Source organism: Rissa tridactyla, chromosome 5 (assembly GCF_028500815.1).
Source record: "Rissa tridactyla isolate bRisTri1 chromosome 5, bRisTri1.patW.cur.20221130, whole genome shotgun sequence".
Lineage (NCBI taxonomy): Eukaryota > Metazoa > Chordata > Aves > Charadriiformes > Laridae > Rissa > Rissa tridactyla.
The window spans coordinates 47,928,958-47,950,459 of record NC_071470.1 but is presented as its reverse complement, the minus strand read 5'-3'; the positions used below and the strand labels follow the sequence as shown (position 1 = coordinate 47,950,459).

Here is a 21,502-nt window from a genome sequence, read left to right as displayed (position 1 = left end):
ATATTTTCCTCAAACTGTTGGTTTTGTCCATCATGTTTGTCACAGACCTTATAGGTCTCCTTCTATTCTACAGACATGTCATTAACCATTCACCACATGTATTTGATAGCTGGTACCCCACATTCAGCTTGTCCTCATCAACTGACTCCATCCTCTAAATCACGTGGCCAGAGGGCAGAGGAAGCCAGGTGCTCCTCAAAACGAGACGATAACTTTCAATAATAACCTTCACAAATCCAAGAGCGAGGCAGCGTGGGCTGGAGCACCATCTGCTGGCATCCTCTCTGCTGACTGCTTGCATTGGGGCACTATATGGTTTGGTTGCTCCCACGCGTCCCTGGGCACCACAGCTGATTGCTCCCAAGGGGACACGGTGGCCAGGAATCCTCACCCCCACTTCACTGTGGCATCCCCTGGGGGGGATGCAGGAAGGGGACGGAGCGTGGGCTTCCTCCTCCACCAAAGAGGAGCAGGAGCCCAGGGGGCTGCAAGAGCAGAGGTCCAGCTTTGCTGGCCACGGTCCCCAGCCGTGCAGCCGCTGGGGCTGCCCGGGGAGCACACCCCGAGGCCCTGCTCAGCCACCAGCAGCACCCCAGGGCTGCACATCCCCTGTGCTCCCCCTTCCCCACCACCTGAGCAGGGGGGAAACTCGCAGCCGCTGCTGGAGTTGGCCTCTGCCAGAGAGTCGAGCAGCTCAGCAAAACCAGCCCCTTGTCACAGCGCTATTGCTTTCCCAAACTCAACATTTTTTGCTTTCTGGGTACCGCTGACCTTGCCTGAGGCCTTCCCTGAGCAGAGGGGAATACATTTTTGCAAGGCTGATTTGCTGCCAGGAGAATTAAATATGTTTATTTTTTCTCAGCATGTTACCGTAAGTATTCTCCCTGTAAAGCATCCTTTCACTGTCTGTCTTGTTTAACTGTCAGAGGACATTCGCATATGTTCCCTTTCCCCGCATTAGTTGCTGCAAGCAAAATTTGTGTACGAATTTCTCGCCACAGGCATTCCACAGAGGACAGAAGGTCCCAGGCAGCTGTGGAGAAATCCTGGCTCACTTGGAGGTCTCCACAACTTGGAGCATCTGCAGGCACCAAAAGCAACTTTTTGCATGGCCACATTTTATATTTAATAGTCAACGGATAAAATATACAAACACTGGAGAGAGTGCAGAGGCGAGACCAGCAAGAATGATCTTAAAAATGTGACCTCTGAGGAAAGGCCAAACAAACTGAGGCTGCTCAGGATGCCCTTGAGATGCAAAGACCAAGAAAAGGGAAAGTATCCTGTCATGCTGCAAGGAGAAGCAATAAATTATTCTCTGTGTCCCTGGGAGGAGGACAAGGTGTAAAGGGCTCAGCTTACTGTGAAAAAGGTTCAGACTGGACATTTTGGAGACCTTCCAATAGGACAGATAGTGCAGCACTGCGTCAAGTTGCATGTGGGGTTTCTATGGCCAGGACCAAGTAAGAATTTTCTCAAGAATTAGGGAGGTATGACTGACCTTGTTCCAGTGCGCGGGGGTGGATCTTGAAATCCTTTTCCAGCTGTGTAAGTCTCCTGGGAGCAAACTCATGCATCCCTGGCAGAGCTTTCCCAGGAGGAAACACATCTGTCCTCTCAGAGGCACAACCTGGGTGTCTGGAGAATAGGAGAGAAGCTATGGATGAGACTATGGAGCAAAGGAAACTGGATGTCCAGAATTACGCATTTAAATTTAGGCAGAAATTACGCTCAAATTCTACTGTAGCCTCTTAAACATTTTTTTTCTCCCACTTCGGAGCTGAAGTTTAGTCCTCCCTACCACAGTCTCATGAATAATGTTAATGAAGATCAGGCCAATGTCTAAGCATGCTCAGTGTCTCCTAGCATTTTAGGGCCCGGCTGTATTATTATGCATTATTCCTGCACACATTCTCAACCTTATAAGCTAAATCTGGTTAGAAAAACTCAGGGGACATTTCAGACTCCAACAGACAGACAGAAAATTTGCCATGTTGGAGTATACAATAAGGACTCTTTGTCTGCATAAAATCGAGAATTCCCATGGTCAATGACTAGATGTGGGAGGAAGGCAAGAGCAAGGAAATTTTTAAGGAAAGTTAGCAGACTGAATGGAAGACTAAGTTTCAAATGTTTCCAAATCTCTGTCACTAGCATCATTGCACTTAATAGAAATCATGCTAATATGCAAATGTTTTCAATTCAGCTATTATCTTTTCATATTTTATTTGTTTGTTTAGTCATGGTGTTAACAGTAAAAATATCTCTTCAGCACAGTGCCTTTGGGGATATTAAAGAAAGTTCCTTTATTATTTCATGCAGCTCCTGAGAATAGTGTCCATGTTTTATATAGATGCAGCAGATCAGCAAAAGCATTCCCTCACAAGACATACAAATCCAGCATTTTGCATTTTGCGCTCTTGTAAAGGGATAACAGAAAGAAATTATGAAAGACATAGACCAGCAAGCTAGGAAAAATCCTATGGTCAAGCAACACAAAGGGCCATATACTCAAGCCACTTTTAATTCAGATCTTCCTAACTCATCTTCTAGATCCCAGTATGTAACTCGCACCAACTTACACGCTCACCTGTTTGTGTATAAATCTGGATTTCACTCTGCATGCAGAACCCCATGGATGCCTCAAATGGCTCAAACATGTCTCTGGCCAAGGGTTAAATTTTATTCTGCACTTTAAAGTACATTTGGTGGTGAGTGAAAAAATTTGTGGAGAAAAGAAACATTGCTGTAACAAATTTTTTAAAATGTCATCTAATTGAAACTGCCCTGAATACTATAGAGGTAGATTAACCCAGCTGGTGAGGAAAATTAATATGTTGCAAGTGGCTGATCTGCTCATAGACTTCAGATAATTCAATATACAATGCTACTGATATGTGCAAGAAAAAGAAATGGTAGGAAGTTTTTCCAAAGTCTGTTATGTGCATCTAGGTGTAGATATATATGAGCAAAATGTGGATGAACTCAGTGATCGTCAAGATGGCAGCGTGGGAGAACTTCTTTGTTATGACTGTACAGAATTGTAGGGACACTTTTTTCTGAACAAGGAAAGTCCCTGATGATGAATAATTTATTGAAAGCATACCAGGCTGCTTGTTATACACTTCAGTACTATAACAGAAGACCAAGTTTTATTAAAAAAATCACTCTGTATCTTACCATTATCTGTATCCTACCAATACATAGGGTACAAAGCTGACCCCTGAGTGGAGAAAAGCACTGAGCGTAAAATTTGTTACAGAAGCTTATGCCTTGAGATAGCGTTAGTCTCCTATTTGTCTGGACTGCATCAACATTGCAACGAAAACAAACAAAACTCTTAAAAGGCCGCAAATGCCACATTCTCTCTGCTGTGTTGATGAAACTTTTAATTACAAGATCAGTGAAGCTAGTTAAACTCCAAAAAACCGTTGATTGTGTTGGCCTAGCACAATTACAGTCATTGTAGAGGCATACCTTTCTGCTAGCTCTTTCCCCTTTCTCTTAGGAATATTGCTCCAAAAACACGGAAGAACAGAATTTTGAAACTCCACAAAATGCAATTTGCATCACTGGTTTTGTGATGCCTTTGTTAACGGCCAAGATCAATAAACTGTTTAAGTGTGTCAGTATGCTTTGCTGGCTGCACGTAGGTATGAAATGAACCCAGTTTCTGGTGTAGCCTTGTGAACTGGAGAAAATGAGTGTATTGGAAGAACTCCACATCCACTAACTGGAAAAGTGGGGAATTTATCTCTGAAAGCACACTTACAACTCTGCTAGCTGTTGAATGAGATCAGTACATAAAATGGATCACATTCATTTTTGGTGCGATTATGTCATCCTCAAAAATGGGCTCAACTCTGCGTGCCTTAAATTCCAGGTCTTACACTTGGTCCTGTGATTTTTCTGCATGATTTTGTAACAGCAGTGTCCACCAGTGAACTCAGCTTCAAGTATGCGAAAACTGCAAGTCTCAAATTCATAATTCATGAAAATAAAACATTGCAGGAATGTGAAATAAATGTGTGTGGATAAAAATATTCCCTAACAGGAACGGCATAGATTTTAAGAGAGTTACACCAAGAAAACTTCTGGCCAATTATTGATACTAATATTCTCTAGATGCTACGGAAAGTAACTCCTGAAATACTCCTACACGATTTCTCATAGAAATGTCTATTATGTTGCATGTCTATGCTGCACAGTTGAGCAAAAAGGGATGCCATGTAGTGTACTGTATTACATATTAGCAAGGCAAGACATCGGCTGTACTCGGCACGGGGAAGGCAAAACCTCTATTATTTTTGAGTTAGGTAAATCCTCTTTGATGTTTCTGAAAGAAGATAGCAGGACAAATCCTGACAAAGTGAGCCACCTGATAAAAAGTGGTGCTTGGAATCTAATCTGCAACAATAACAGTGGACAAATTTCTACAGGGATAACAGACAAGGCTCCCACAGCCTAAATCTACAGTAGTAAATTAAGCAGTGTCAGGAAACATATTGTGTTCTCCCAAACAGCTCTTCGGCATGGTGGACAGAGATTGCTATCTCCACGTTGCTCTCAGTGGACCCATATTTACCAGCATGCATCTTCTAACAGACACGTACCTCTTGCTTTAATTGCTCCCATAATGACTCTCTATGTCGTTGCAGCAAATAGCTTGATGAAAAAGCCTGAGATCTGGAGAAGGGGATCTTCTTAGATGTTCCTCCAATGTCCACTGCCATCTCATCTCGCGGACAGTTGCAGGACTGGCCCCACACTTGGAAATGTGGAATTCTCTGAAAGAGAGGGCAAAGAGCTGGCTTTTGACAGTGCATCCAGCACTCCTGCCCACTCGCTCCACTGTGCTTATCCGCTTGCTTCAACAGGTTTTGCAGGTGCTGAGGAGTGAGAGCTGCACATTTTGATGTGTTAGGAGCATTACCCACTGAGGCTGTGTCCACTTCCCCAGAAGCATCCAGCAGCCCTGCCCGAGGAGCTGTGAGCAGATAGAAACACTGCAGCCGCTCCTGCGGTGAGCAGACGGTGCCTAAATGCCATTGCCCTGCGTTTCTGGGATGAGCTGACAAGCTGTGTGATGCCCTGGTGTTTCATTCCCTGCAGGGCTCCCAGGCAGGGGGCTGTGCTGGTGCCACCCTCTGCCCGGGAGTCGGAGGACACTGGAGGGAGGCGTAGCTGCTGAGTGCCCGACCACCACCCGTGCAAGGCCAAGGACCACAGTGCCAGGGTGAAACCACCTCCGATCACTACACCTGATTCCCTGCTTGCTTGCACACATGCTGAATCACAAGCTACTCCAAGAAGTCAAAAATGAACAGAGCCAAGAACCAGATCAAATAGGATTGAGATCTCTAAAAGCCTTAGTCATTTGAGTATCCCACAAAAGAGTTTCTTTCAACTCCAGCCCCATACCATCAGTGTTTGCTTGTCAAAATCAGCAACTTCTGTTTTGCTCCACCATATACGTTGGCTTAGTGGCTTTTTTTGCCCTTAAAAACAATCAGCACAAATTGAAGACATCTCAGGCACTTGCTGAAGTCCAAGTACATGGGGACAGTTTAGCTACCTCCACACCCCCAGCTGAGTTGTGCTATTCAGTTCTGGCACTTTCCCAAGCATGGAAACACCAAACACAGCTGAAAGACCCCACCAAGCAAAAGAGCAACCAAAACCACTACCCAGTTCCTATCCATACAGATTTGTCTTGCCCGCCTCCACTGGTTTCTTTTCAGGTTCAATGACAGCTGCAAAGACTATCTGTTTATCCAGCTAAGAAGTTAACTAATGGATGGGATGTGCTTAATGATGTGGGTGTGGGTTGTTTTCTCCAGATGTGCGGTTTTCAGTAAAGCCCATTGGGTTCCTGGGTTTTTTACAGCCCAGGGGCAAGTCAGTGTGCTAGGCAAAATGTTAAAATCTCAGAGCCCAGTTACACAACTAAATACACAGTTAATGACATACAGCAAAGGAAGCCAAGCTCAGCTCTTCCTACGCCAACACTGGGATTCATAAAATTAGTGCCCTCTGACTGGATGCAGCTGGCTGCGCACAATCCCCTTTTGCCCCCTTGTCACAGGGCAGTAGCTGGATCTCTTCATGCTTTGATGGAGGCTGCCTGCAGGAGTGGCCCTCTGGTGAGCCCCGGGGTGGGGACAGTCGGAAGCCCCCTGGACCCCTGGACCTGTCATCGGGGCACACTCAGCCTGAGCACCACAGCTGCGCGGTCAATGTCTGCCAAACACCAGTGCTCCGTCCCCAGCGTCACGTTGCAAGTGAAGTAAAACCCATCACATCATACAAAGTCCAGTAAAATCACGTGGGATTTTTATGCTGGGTTTTTATTCCCCTTTAGAAGTACTTCAGGGTTAAGCCTCCTCAGTATCTTTTTTGCAGTCAGACCTAACAGGCTCTGTCCTAAAATTAGATTGTTTTGGGGGTTTTTTTGCTAGGAATTATATATTTAGAGATATATATATGTACATCCACACATGTATATACACACACATGTGACAGATTGACAGCTATAAATAGTTGCATTTAATTAAGGTGGTACTCCCCATCTCCTGGCTCTTCACATCTGCACCTGCTTCACACTGATTACATTCTAGGTATATTCACAAACCTCAGTTGAGGTTCTGCATGTCATGGTGCTCATTTTCACGTTTTTCCAGTCTCGCTGACAGTGCCTACACACTGAGGCTCACAGGGCCTTTTGCCTTGGGGACACAGGTAAATCCTGTCTTTTTTTCAAGGTCCGTGTTTCTTTGTCATCTGAAATTCATAACTGGCTTCATATCTAAAATATCATTTGAATGTGCAGTTTATTCCTACTGAACGCAAGCTTGCCACAGCTGAAGGCCCTTGAAACCCCCATTAAATCATGGCTTACCTGCAGTTCTGTTTTTCCAATGGTACCACACAAAAACGAAGCACATATGGCAAATTACCCACTGCAGCCGGCAGCTACACGAGGCTTGCTGTAGTATTTTAGTGGTGAATCTTGGGGCCAGCCCATCATCATGTAAATCCACGGTCCTTTGTTGGTGCTGTTTTGTAGGAACTTATTACCATTAGTGTCTCCCCAAGTCCAACAAAACAGCTCATCAGTGGGGAACCCACCAGCCCTGCTTTGCAAGTGAAAGGCTCATCATGAAGTCTTTCAGTATCAGCAGGCTATTTAAAAATGGAATTTGTGGCACTCTGCAAGAGACTTCTGTAATTTCAATTAGGCTTTCTTTGGAATGGACTATCTGAGAAAAGAACAGTTTTGGAAAATAAAGGCTTTATCTACTTATTAGCAAGTCAATAAAAGCCATGAAGACTCCAAACTTCTGCTTTGGCTTTGTGTGCATATACAGGCCAAACAACCTAGCTTCATTTGAAACTGGTTTCAAATTACTTGCAGATGGCTGGATGTAGATGAAAGACTGCATAAAGGTGTTCCTTATTCTATTCTCTACTCCCTAGACTATTGGGCTATGTGCTGACACTTGGATGCTTGTTTTACAATATCATTTGACATGTGGGATTTATGTGTCAAAATTTCATTTAAAGCCAAGAAAATGTCAACTAGCAAGTACAGAGAAGCAGCAAAAGGACCGTGCTTTTCAAGACAGAAGTCAGTGAGTCGGACACTGCCAAGTCTTAACCCTGTACCAAGCACACACAGACAAAAATCTGACCCAACTGCCAGCAAACACTCCTTTGGAGTGTTCTGCTGAGATTCCATTACTGCCTTTATCATTAAGAAAATAATGTAATAAAATGAGACCTTTTCCCTGAATGCATTAATAAAGATAACTTGTTGGTCAAGCTCCAAAACCACTGGAGCCACATTTAATTTACTGCTTTTATGGATTTAGGATTTGGTTTGCTGCTATGTTCAGTCCACTGCAACAATATAATGGGAAATTGTAATGGCATTTTTAAAAGAAAGGATTCATAATCTATCATTGAAGCTTTAAAATGTCTTGCGCAGACACCCACAATTAAATGCTACCAAAAATGGGCATTTCACATGGTTTCACCAAGCTCACCAAAGGAGGAAAGGAGGAAGATCCAAACAATCATCACTATAGCTTTTTGTACTAGTCACCTTAATGCAGTTTGGGGAAGAGAACTGCTAAAACAGCTTTTAAGGGCTTGCAACCCCATTCTGCCGCTCCTCACATTAAGAGTGTCTGTATGCTGCTTCGTAAAATATCAGATGGCATTGCACTTTATTCCAATCAATAAAAATGAAGTTATGTAAAGGTCTTTCTGATATCTTACGACTAGTTGTTCAGAAAGGCACCGGGCTTTTGTCTGTGCCTAGTTCAGATGGCGGAGACTTTGCTGTCACCAACACATAAAGCACTGAGAAAACCAGAGCACTTGTGGAGCACACGACCATGGGCCTGCCACATCGCGACAGGGATAAAGGGGGTACGAAAGACCCATATCCCATGAATCTCTGCATAAGACGATCCCTGTTTCTTAAAGGCCTGACTCTGGAGCCTCCTCCATTGAGCAGAAGCTGCTCCACCAGCTGCGTTCACTTGGGCTTGCTGTTCCCTTGCGATGAGGGAAAAATGGGGAATTGAGTATTGGCTTGTTTGAAATGTCCCTTACCTGTAAAGGAGATCATTCTTCAGAGTGAGGCTTTAAAGTGAAATCTGAAGGATTAGAGACAAACTGGCACAGCTTCGACTCACAGGCAAAAGATGGGCTCAAGCTATCCTCCAACTGCCACATGCAATTCTTCCCTTCTCCTCGGGCATCCGGAGACTCCTGTTTCTCTTGGTTTGGCTTTTGGAGATGACAGCTGGAGCTCACTCTCCACAACGCTGAGCAGGCTCCTGCTCGCATGGCCATGACGTGATCCAGCCCTGCGAGAAAACAAATAAAAGCTCCTGACAGAGAGCAAACACCAAACCCACTTGGTTCCTTTGGATTTATTTTAAGATTGTGGGTTTCGGTAAAGAATGTCTGACAAATCCTTTCAAATTGTCCTAGGATACGTGCCCATCTCTTCGCTTTGGGGAAGGGAGGAAGGAATTTGCCATCTTAATTTTGCCATCAGGATTGATTAAACGCTTTGTAGGTGGTGCTGGAAAAAGGCATTCTTCAACCTAGGTGACAAAAAAAGCCTTATTTAGAAAATGTGGCTTGTACGGAGTCTTGCTCTAGCTGCAGAATTAAACAAACACATTGTTTTTTATTTGCATTCAGGAGTTTCCATTTGTGCAGCTTTTGCCAGAAGACTGAAGAGGTCTGTGATGTGTAATTTACTGCTCAGTGATTTTAAAGATGAATGTTTGGATTCTCATTGATATTTGATTTTTATTGCTCATTTTGTTACCGGGGAGGTTTCCACATGTAGCTTTATATAAACTCAGTCTGGTTTCTTGTTCTGTCCTCAGGATATAGCATGTCTTGTTTCACTAAGAGTTTGGAAACAAATATTCTGGGATTTTTTGGTTTGGTTTGCTTTTCTTCCTCTCTACAGCCCATGCTTATACTTTCTATTAATTCCTTGCTGAAGATAATTTCTTTATTGTTGGGATTTCTCTCTGTGGTTTTGGGAGTCCTCATCATTGCAGACCTGGCGAGCCAGGCTCCCCACAGCAGCCACACTTCCGCATGTCCTAAAACCTACCTGAAGCCTGCGGGCTTGTGTATCCATCATGGGCTCACTGTGGCGAGCAAGAAATGAGTGAGACCCTGAACTGCCTGATCCCACCAGGGCCCTTTCTGACAGCTCAGCTTTATCATCAGATGGATGCTGTGAAGCCCAACCAAAGAGGCTTTTAGGAAGCTCTAAGAGATAGAAGTCCAAAAACAGTCCTGAGAGACATAAAGTGGGGCTTGGATCAAGTTTAGAAATTAAATCCAAAACGCTAATTCTGACAGCTCATGCTCAGCAAGCTGCTGACCTACCTGGCAGCATCAGGACCTGGATGCCCCATTGATAAAGGATGAGCATGGTCCTCCTGCCCACACCGGCAGCTGCCCTAAGCCTTGGCAACTCATCAAGCTTAAGCCGAGTCAAGGCCCACTAACGAGACCCTCTTAGAGGGTCACTCCAGTGGATACCCAAGGGCATGCCTAACAGATGTTGTCAGAATAGGACTTTTCACAAAATACAGCAGCAACGCTCTTGGAAGGTGGACAGAGGGAGGCGATACCCCTTTGCACGAGAGCCGAGCGGCTGCAATGCTCTGCCAACGAGCAAGCAAACCCACTTCATTTCCTCCTCCCCGCGGAGGGTTTACAGCTCACCAGGTTCCCCTGATTGTGTTTCACCTGGGCGCCTAATCAAACAAACCCTTCATGAAATAAGAGCTGACTGAGCAATATTTCAAACGCTGCAAGTCTACGTACAATAGAAGTTGTTTTAAAATTACTTGCCAAATTAGCTCAAGCGAGCCAGAAGCACTAACTCCTAGCCAAAGCTCTCAGTGCGAGTTTGAAAGTTGAAATAAAACTTTTAGGGCTCTTGAAAGAACAGGAGATGAGGGAAATGGCATTCACATTTATTACAGAAATGTAATTCATAATCCCAGCAGTGGGAATGCTAATGCCCTTTGATTGATTACAGCGATTTCTTTGTGAAAGCAAAAAGATCTCTGGACTTGAGGACACTACAAAGAGCAAATGAAACATCCTGTAATCATGGCTCCAACTCAGGAAAGCAGTTAGGTATACGCCCTACATTAAGTACCTGCTTAAGTGCTTCGCTGCATAGGGTTGTGCTTAAGTTTTTATCCTGTAATAACCTTTGTTTTGCCTTTTTCTTAGTGAATACATTTTATTTCTGCTTCATTTGATTTTTAGGAAAAATAGTTTTCCACAAATAGCTAAAAACATTTTCAAAGAGTTGTCACTAATGTTTTGAATCCGCCATTAATAAAGCACACAAGAACTGTCTCTAAAAAATAGCACTGACTTCAGTATATCCATCATCCCACAAGAAAAGCATGTGTCTTCCAATGCAACACCTCTGAACACCTCTCTTGACACTAAGTATTTTCACTCAATAGTGACCTCTCGTTAATTTTTTCCTCACCTCTTCCTGCACATTGGCTTATAGTGAGGAAAGGCTGTGACAGGCATGTAAGAAAGGCAGGTATTGCTTTTGCAGGGGAGAAAAACCGTTTCCATCAGAGGTGACATGATAAGGGAATGACTAAGACAAAGAGGCTCCAGCAAAGGCTTGTAGAGCACCTCTTATCGCACAGACAAAAGGACAAACTGATTCCTACTGGATTAGTGTCTAGAAGGGTAGTCAAACATTTAACCAGGGCTAATGACATTGAGCAATTTTTTTGTTACCAAAAAGGAAAGAAATAAACTAGTCAGATAATCTCTTTAGGTGTAGCATAAAGAGAAGTAAACAGAGGCAGGACACGCGGGAAGAATTTTAGGCGCCTTGGACAGACTGTGAACCCTGGAGTACCTAACCAACGGGAAACGGGAGGGAAAAATTCGGCCGGGATTAGGGAATAAAAAGGTGTGTTTCAAGAACTGAAAGGTGCCTACTTGCTAGGTCACTCGCTCTTGCAAGAATGTCAATAAAAATGTGCTTCACAGAGGATTCTGCCTGAGCCTATTTCATTTGGACCGGAACTTATTTCTCACAGGCAGAAGCACCTGGCTTGTTCTGTGGGTATTCTACCACGGCGTTTGAACCACCTCCTATTTGTTGCTCTGTTTATAGAAAGCGAGGTTTATTTACTGTCACAGACACAGACAAATAGCACTGAAGGCCAAGAAGACACCCAGAATAATCCCAACATTGCATCCCATCCCTCACTGATCCTTCTCATGAGTACCTGGTGCAGCACACACAGTCCTTTAGGCCAGCATCCGGCAAAGCACTTAAGTGCTCCCCTAACTTTAAGCATATGATTAGTCCCATCGATGTCTATGACAAATAATAGGCTTCCTCTCACTGCCTCTGCAGTGCATAGGGGGAGAGATCAGATTTTACAAGATCCACGTATATTTGGAATAATAGGTAAAATAATATCTTATGTCCACATGTTGTACCATTTTCTATCATTGATAAACCCTTGAACTCTTAGAAACAGGTAACTTGGCACTGAGCATATTCCTCTCTGAGAACGAGACGCTCGCTAGCCCTGAGGTTTTAAACCTCCACCATCGTTCAGCCAGTTGTACATGAAATACAGCGATTTTTAATTTAATGGAAACATGCCTAAGTGGATTTTCATTAAAGTTTCACATAAGGAGAAGTATGTGTCATTGCTCTCTTGGACGGGAGGACTTCTAAGCACCTGCAACTAAAGTCTTCAACAGAAAGTGCCATGCAGAAATATAAGCAGCGCGGTTTCAGTGTCATTTCCCTGACCATCAGCAGGAAAGCAAACGGTGACCATTCAGAGACCTAAAAAGCTGGCATTAATGTACCGTGATCCCTGTAAATTTCTCCTATGAATAAGTGTGCTTTCAGATTTAGAACTGGTAAGTTATCTCTACTGGCTGCTTTATTTTTGTTGCTTCAGCTACACCCCCACCCTGGGGATCACAACAGGGGGGGATTGCCTACATCTGACAGCTACCCCCCAAATAATAATAAAGAAAAAAACAAATCAGAAAAGGGGGGGTGGGAGGGAAGAGAGAAAGGAATATAATTGCTAAAACATGGGCTGTACTCAGAAATCGCCTTTTTTTCCCCAAGTAATATACATTGGAATCTCAAGTAAATGGAGTTTATAATTCTTTGTGAAATGGACACAGAGTTGACACAGAAACAAATACTCAGAAGCACAAAACGGCACATGCACACATACGCATATGTCTGTTTTACTCAGACACACACAGAAACTGTGATTCCTTTTACCCAGCTAATTGTATGTCTTTCCCTAACATCTTACTTTCTGTACTTTCAAAGCCTTATTTTTTAATTAAAAACACTTAATTTTTTTTTATTTTACTTTTTTTTTTTTAACGACAAAGCCACAGCAGACTTGCGGTAGGCTGCTGGAGTGCAATTACCCAATTCCACAGCACCAGTCCCTTTTCTTTTTGGATGGCAGTCACAGACTCCAGATGCCAATGTACTGAGGCTAATTTTTTCCATCAGCAACATCTAGCTATTTGGCAGGCTGCTCTAGCATTTTTGCTGGCTGCCTCAGAGCGGTTAAATGGCAGCGCTCTCCATATATTGCCTGGGAAACTGATTTACCTGGGTGGTATTTTAATCAATGTTTTGCCTTACCCATACATTTTATGCAATGGCTTCCTACTAATAAACATGCCTGTGAATTATTTTCTCATTAGATTTCCGCAAAGAGAATTTTTTATTTGTAGTCAGAGGCCTGTGCTTAAACGTTCTTTTGCGATTCACAGGCTTCTGTGCCCACAAATCCAGGGTACAAGGCTTCCTGCACCCCTAGGTTGAAGGGCAGTGGATGCTGCGCAATTAATTCTCCTCAGTTCACCAGCCAACCCAAGAGAGACGGAGGGGAAATGGTTTCAGACTGATCCCAATTTCAAATGGCATTTGTTTGTTTCATCAGCAGAATACTTCCCGTCTCAGTGTTATTTCCAGTTGACTAAGATGTTCTACACGATTCAAACCTTTTAAAGCAAACTAATTTTTCAACTGAAAAAAACTATTAAAAATCTATTTTTTATAATTCACCTTGCAAATGTTAGAAAAAAGCGTTCTTTTTTGTTTGGTTTTCCTTCTTTTTTTCTGACCAGAAGTGTTCATGAAATTTTACATGAATTTACAAGTAAATTTACTTGCCTTGAAGCTTCAGTTTTTTATCTAAAACAGGTCATTAACTCCATATTATACCATAAAGCTCATATAAAAAGAAAAGACTACTGCTAACTTCATATATATGTGTAAACACACACATATATATACACAAATATATATATATATGTGCTATTAGTTGCCTAACATCCATAGTTTACTTGAAAATATACCATGTCAAAGCTGACTGACGCAAAATTGGACCTCAGTAAAGAAAAGCAGAGGGCACAGTTCAGTTGGGACAAGGGCAAGTCTGCAAGGAGAGTCAAGGCTCTTGGTGCCCACGTGGCACTAGATGAATGGGACAGACCTGCACCTGGGGACGCTTTCGTTAGATACCAAAGAAAAAGTTCTCACAAGGTAGCTAGTGAAACTCTGTCCAAGCCTGCCTGTGGAGAATGGAGATACTCAAGATCAGACCTGAGAAGTGCCCGTTGGAAAAGATTTGGACATGGCTGGTATTACAGCATGACACAGAAGACCATCTGCGTGGTCCCTGAGCACAACTTCTGCCCCCAGCTCTGGGAGCCTGGCACTCCAGGCCTGCTCTCTCCTGGCTGTCCTCACCTCTTTCGTTCACTGGCATTTGCCTCCCTTGTAACTATAGGCCACGGCTTACATCCCCTACCATCAAAACATCAGGCACTTTCCAGGGAATGATGAACGGTAGTGTCTCCTTGCAGGAAGCCAACGATGTGCTGCTGTTCAGCTGAAACGCTGGACATCTTTCCCGTGAGCTGAGTCACGACGATTAAGCCTTCTGCTGGTTTGTATATTAAACCTTCGCGTCTTAATTAGGGGTTCAGGAGGAAGGTTGTTTTCTTTGGAAGGGGAAGGGTATCATTTTCATTTTTTCCCTCCAGCGCTCCCTCCTTTTGGGAAAGTCCCCCCATGGAGCTGAAGTGTAGATAATTTGCTTTTGCGTCAGGAAAAGCATCCTCTGTGGAGTATGAACTCCATACTCCGGAGGACAAAGCTTCCCTTGGCTGCAGAGCGAGTGCTCTGGGGCTGCCGGATAGCTGTGGGGCGATGGGAGGCTCGTGATAGGAAGTGCTGCCCTTCTCACTGCCTGCACACAGCTCCGAGCAAACAGGAGGTCTCCTACCTGCCCCTGCAGAAGCAGGTATGCCTGCGCATCTGTGCTGGGCGGGTGCAGAAAGTGTCACGGAAAAGCACCCGCCACCCAGTATTAACATGTATTTGGACACCTCTGCTTCCCTCCAGAGTGATGGCACTGCTGGATTGGCTTTATGCTCCACGATGGGCCTTCTCCCCACGAAAAACAGGTTCTTCATGCTGGGACCTTTCCTCCTGTATATTTTTTCTGCAATCCCAGCTGGTTTCGGTGTTGTCAGAGCCTTCACAAGGGCCGTGCCTGCCTCCCCTGGAGCTGGTGACAAGCTACATGAATGACCACAAGAACATTTTGTCTCCTTCCTATGCCTGGAGCCTTTGTCCTCCCCACCCCAAACCACAGCCTTACCCAGAGCTGGGTAATGGAGGTGAAGCATTAAAACATTTTGCTCTGTGCCAGTGAAAAAAAATGTAGCAAGCAGTCATTTTTTGTCTTGTAGAAGGTAGCAAACAAGCATTTTTTTTGTAGGACTGAGTGCATCAGGATGACAAGAAATACCTCTTGAACTTTCTCTGAATTGACGTTTCATATCCATCCCTGACATGGTAGTGGAGCATGTCCATCTCCTCACCAACGTACCACAGTAGGAAGAAATTCTTTACCGTGAGGGTGGTGAGACACTGGAACAGGTTGCCCAGAGAAGCTGTGGATGCCCCATCCCTGGAAGTGTTCCAGGCCAGGCTGGATGGGGCTTTGAGCAGCCTGGTCTAGCGGGAGTTGTCCCTGCCCACGGTTGGGGGTTGGAACTAGATGATCTTTAAGGTCCCTTCCAGCCCAAACCATTCTATGATTCTATGATATGACTGGAACAATCTGTAATTTTTATTTTAAATTAATGGAGGGCAGGTCCTCTTTAGGATGAATCAAAAAGTCTCCCTCTTGCCTTCACCGGTGATTTACTTTAATGTGCTGGACTGTGCCCGAGTGTTGCCAAACCACCTGCAGGTTGGTGCTTCCTTGCTGCAGCTGGACCCCCTGGGGAAGAGCTGGCAGTGACAGGGCTCCCACTGGGAAACCAGGACAGCTGCTCCCTCCAATTATCATTTTCACAAGGAGCCACCAACTTTAGTCACCTACACACTCCTGTAAATCTGGCTCCACTGCCAAATATGACTTCTCCTTATGGGGTGAAAACCACGTAATTTTCTTCTTTAACAGCAGAATTTAAGAAACCTCATCTCTGTGTCAAAAGTGATACTGCAAAATTCTGCATCATTTATGAGCAATTATATATCACTCACAGCTGGACCTCCAGGGCTACTTAAGAATCTCAATTTCCATTTAACTCAGCTGGGTCACGTCATTCTCCAGTGCCTCTGGCACAGTTATGTTGTCTTACAAAAGATAGGTTTACAGACAGATACCCAAGGGTTAAATTGTGTAGGGTATGAGGCCAAGACAAACCTATGGAGGTCTAAAGAAGTCCTGGTCTGATGTCAGCCATTACCTTGTGCTGGCATTCTTCAGCCATTCAGAAATGTAAGCAAGTTGCACATGCACGCTCTGTTGATAATGCTATTTGTCCCACGAAGTGTTTCTCCTTGGCCAGTGACAAATCGGATCCTGCGACATAAATCCCAATGCTATTTTATCACTGAGCGCTGCCATGCAGATGATAAAACTCGCTACTCTCCCCCTTTTGCTGTCAGCCCCTTCTTCCCCAGCAGCTTGTCACATGCCATTCACAGATTACATGGCTTTCATCTGCCCAGCCAGGGACACCCGTATACTGTGATTTCACATGCTCACGGCTGCAGGTGACGGGGAAGAGTCAACACCATTCACCCCACTGATGCAGCCGATGATTGCCCCGCCGCCAAGCCCACTGGCAGGCCACTGGGAATAGGAAGGTCCAGCACTCATGGTGAGCAGCAACAGCGACACTGCGATGCTGTTGTTGTGTAATTTTCAAACTTAAGGCTGTAGCTTCTTGTGTCTTTAGCCAGTAACACTTTGACAACTGCCTTCGTACCGGGTGGGCTCCAACAGCGTAGGGCTTCACCATTCCAAGAGCGGCAGCAGCGGAAAGGAAACACGAAGAAGCTGGAGAGAGCAGTGTGACAGGCAAAGAGCTTTGCTCGAAGGTGGCAGGGCCTCATCCTTCATTTTTGCTGCATTATCTGTCACAGATGTCCGTAGGCTACGGCTTCCCCAACTCCTGTAAGATCAGGCTCTGAAAAGGAGAGACCAGATGAAGGTCTTTAAGCAAGGGAGAGAAATCAATTACCATGATAGATGGGTTGTAGCCGTTGGAGGTGAAGAAACGAAAAACAGCCAGTGAGCTCTCCTACAGGATGCAGCAAAAGTCCATGTGAAACAGCTGTAGTTCCCCTCCGGGAGGTGTTTCCAGCCATGTGAAGCACCCATGGCCAGCAGAGCCAACGTCCACCACTGTCTGAGCGCAGTGACAGGAGTGGGTCTCACGCTGCCCTCTGCCACCCCTGTAGCGAGGACAAGCCCAACTTGCCAGCTTCTGAGAATGTGGCCTGGAAGAGATCACACTGGTTTTCACCTGCTTGCATAGCTTGATGCTTAGAAAGTAGTCATCCATCAGCAAGGAAAAGTGCTGGTGAAGAAAAGATTTATATTTTTTTCCCTTTGATATATATGCTGCTTTTTTAAAGCTTTTTTTTTTTCATTATTTTTATTAACAGAACTGGGCAAAATGATAAAATAATAGCAATAAGCATATCACACCTTAGGTATTCAACATGAGAGGCTTCAACAGTGTCAAGTCTTCAGAAAGCATCAAGCAGTAACCTGAAAACTAATCCTTTCTAAAATTTGTTGGTAGAGGTACTCAAGAAATTTGACCTCTCAAATTACAGTTTATTTTTAAAAATGTTTCTATAACCTGGGAATCACTTAACTACTATTTTGACATAGCAATAATTAATCAATCAATCAAATCCCAATGGATATTTGTACATATAGTCATTGCTTTCTTACCTCTTATTAAGCTAATGTTAATATTCAATTCCTTGATAAAACAGATTTCATTATTATTTTTAGGTTTAAAAATATAAATATTTTTTATATTAAAAAGCCCTGCTTATCTTCTGTACTTTCTGTTCAGCAGAAGATTCGAAACACAGCATTTTTTCAATATCAAGGAAAATACTGTATCTGAGGTGGTTTCTCGGTGCTCAATGAGAAAAACAGGCCTTGCCAGATATGCATAGTGGCCATGTGTTAGATGATGGAGTTTCAATGCGCCTGTTTAATTTGCAATCATACACAAACTTAAGAGTAAACAACCTCAGCAAATAATAAGCATTTGATGTAGAGCATTTTTTACTAGGGACAACGAGCATGAAAGTCAAGATGAATACATTGCTTCAGTTTCATGGACAATGGGAATTAGAAACAGGCTGCATACATTCTGTTTTAACTTAGAGAATAAAATGTTTTCATTGTCTAAAAACTAGATTTATTTTTAATAACACTCAAACCCTATTTTTCTTCCTCCTAGTGATTTTCCCAAAATTTTCACAAGTAGGGAGTAGCTGTCTTAAATATGGCCAATTAATTTTGTTACTTAGTTGGCTGTAAGACAGCAAACAATAACTTTCTTGCTATTAATTGATAGCCGCAGAAAAGATGCAATGGATCACCTCAGACAGCTCGGATCAATCTTTTCATGTTTAACATTTGTTTTGAAAACAGAACTCTACAAGTGATAGATGTGAGGAAAATTGGCTACAGTCTCTTTTCTGCCACATTGGCTAGAAATGTCTATATTTAACACCTAGCAGTCTAATTTCAACGTTTGGTGGCTTCCTCAGGCATGTTTCTCCTATGTACCTATCCCAGCCTGTAGCTGAAGATGCCTAAAAGACACTACAAAGAGAGTGACAGTCCATGGTATTTTCAGAGGTGAGAAAGAAGTAGGTGGAAGCCCCAGTTCTATTTCTGCTGTCACATCTGGCAGCTGAGTGACTTCAAGCCACTTTTCCTTGTCTCCCTGCCCTTGCCTCTCCTGCAGAACAGAGCAAGGAGCACCGCCGTGCCCCTTGCTCGATGATTGCCCAGCACGAGCCCAAGGAGCCTCGCTTGGCCCCTCTGTGCCCAGCACTAAAGCAATTACACCAGCAGATTGCAAGGGAATGCAAAAAAGGATGCAAAATCTACTAAAATGAGCCAAATCAGCCCGAGCCTCCAGAGTAAAAACCATATTCTTACAATAAGAAAGAAAAGGTCGCAGCATAAGTACCCCCACAGATGTAAAATGCGCATGGGAAAGAACACCACAGCTCAATAAAGCAAGGGGAGAAAAGCACACTGAGAAGAGTGCGGGAGTAGCAGGGAAGGGGCTGCCCTAAAAGATAAACAAGGAGGAGGATGGGAAGCAAACCCTGGAAAAAGAGAAAAAAGACAAAGAACAGATGGTGGTGAATAAATAAAGCCAGAAACCTAGCAAGGATTATAAAACATTTTTATATAAACATCAGTAGAGCACAGAGCCCATAAGACTGGTAAAGTATTATTTATTAACTCACAGGCGGTGCATTTTATGGTGCCCACCTGATTGGCAGGTGTATGAGCCCAGTTCCCACAGAGCAAACTCACTCTTCAAGTGTGCTGCTGCATCTGGAGGGAGTTGTTTTGTAGTTGTTTTAATGTGGGGTTTTGCCTCCATCCACAGGCTATGATTTTGCTCAGAAGCCCCACCAAATGCTCCAGGGAAAGGAACTGCCGGAGGGGCACTTAGGACCAGGGGACTCTCTCCCAAGCCTCTGTAAAAAAAGGGCGTTTTCCCAGTTCTTCAGGGAGGATGACTGTGGATATCACACACGGGACATCCAAGTTAGAGGACTGAAGTGCTTGGAGAAAACAAACACTTGGGCAAACTGGAAAATATTCTAGGTCTGGATAAAACCAGAGGAAACAGTCCATCCTTGGTATGCGAAGTATCTCCACAACAGAGAAGATGTGCTAATAACTACCTCACCTAACAGCTATTAATGAAAATGCGAAAATGTGTTATTTTTACTGAAGCAAGGAAAGTGAGACACGTGGAGGGAGGATACATACTGGTGCCTCCATACAGGGGAACTGAGACAGACACCCTGCAGCCCAAGCTCTGTGTCTGGCCATGGGCAGAGGGGGAGGCTAAATCAGGTTATTTAGTGTGACTGACCCTGTGGTCAGTTTGAAGGCTGGGGTCAATGACAAATTATAACTGGCGAGTTAAGACCGAGAGAGCTAGCTCAAGAATTATGTTTACTGACTGTTATAGTTGAATTTAAAATAAATCGAGTCCAAAATAGATTCAATAAATATTTATTGAGGTAGGAAGGCAAAAGCAGCGCTGGGCGGCCGGGGAGTCGCAGCTCCACCAAAGGCTCGCAAATTCAAGCAAGCTGAGCAGCTCTTTTTATCTTCACAGAGGTCGGGTTTCGACATCTTCGGTACGCCCCTCCGTAGCTTCTTGCTTGAGGTAGTTTAGATAAAATGTTGGTCACAGAATCAGCTCAAAACAATACATTCTGATAACATTGTGGTTAAGCTTTTTGTCAAACAGGAGTTCCCATGTTGGTGTATCAAGATAACATTGTGGACATGTCTCTTCTGGTAAAACAGGGAGTTCTCAAGACTGCCACAATGGGTTCGTTCCTCTTGCTTAACTTGTTCGATCAGCAAATCACCTTTAGTTACTTATTACAATCCCCCCCTTCTTTTATTTATAAGTGATTTGCTGATCAAACCTAGACAATACCTCACAAGCTGCATCTAATTCAGGATTTTCGTTCGGTATAAGTTTCATTTCCAGTTCTGATTGCTTCATCACCATTAGCTGCACTTTTTCTAACCTGCTTTCAACAAAGGTTACAAATTTGTTAATGACACAGGGTCCAAAAGTCAGAGCAAATAGCAACATCATGGTTTCACATCCCCAATATGCACAGTAATAGTGATTAGGGAAATTGCAATAGCTTTTCCCTGGATTCGAACTGGGGCAGAGATAAAAAGGTTTTATTGCTCTTTCTCATCGGCCAGGTGGGTCTAGTTCATAAAAGACTAAATCTTCCAATTTAACTTGGAATTCTGGGGGTCCGGCTGTCACATTATACCAAACTTCCATTGAATCTTCCCATCGACCTAAGGTCCAATTGAAGGGTTGATGTTCATTTTCTAAAGTCATGGTAATCAATACCATTAATAGGATACCAGCCTTCATTTCCCCACTGTTTAGTACCTCTCTGCCTTCCTCGTCTACTCCTTTGCAGAGAGCAACGGGATATCAAGATCTTCTCGGCAGCAGCAGATAGTCTTCAGGGGAATTTTGCTGTTATCCTGTCAATAGTTCCAAGGTCTAAAGAGTTAGTTATCTCTCAAATATATTTCCACCTATGTGGTTGTTGTGCCCGTTTCCAGGTGAATCTTATAGCACACTGTCTTAAAACTCTATACCAGTCTGTTTCATATACTTCCCAAAGTTCAGGTACTGACAGTTCCCACCCACAAAATAATTTACGAATTTCCACTGGATCCTCTGGTCCCCTGGCACGTATCAAATCATTGCGACATTTCATACAGTAGGGTTGTCTCTTAAATGAAACACAGGACCAATCTCTATTACAATTTAG

The 21,502-nt window shown here is 43.8% G+C and overlaps 1 long non-coding RNA gene across 1 annotated transcript; it reads right to left on the bottom strand.

Moving 5' to 3' along the window:
• Positions 1-1,514: 1,514 nt before the first annotated feature.
• LOC128910659 (uncharacterized) lies at positions 1,515-4,726 on the bottom strand. The gene is made up of 3 exons (XR_008466812.1): positions 4,614-4,726; positions 2,591-2,692; positions 1,515-1,638 (listed from the first exon to the last, which is right to left on the bottom strand). It is a non-coding gene; the product is annotated as an uncharacterized LOC128910659 (long non-coding RNA).
• Positions 4,727-21,502: the final 16,776 nt, after the last annotated feature.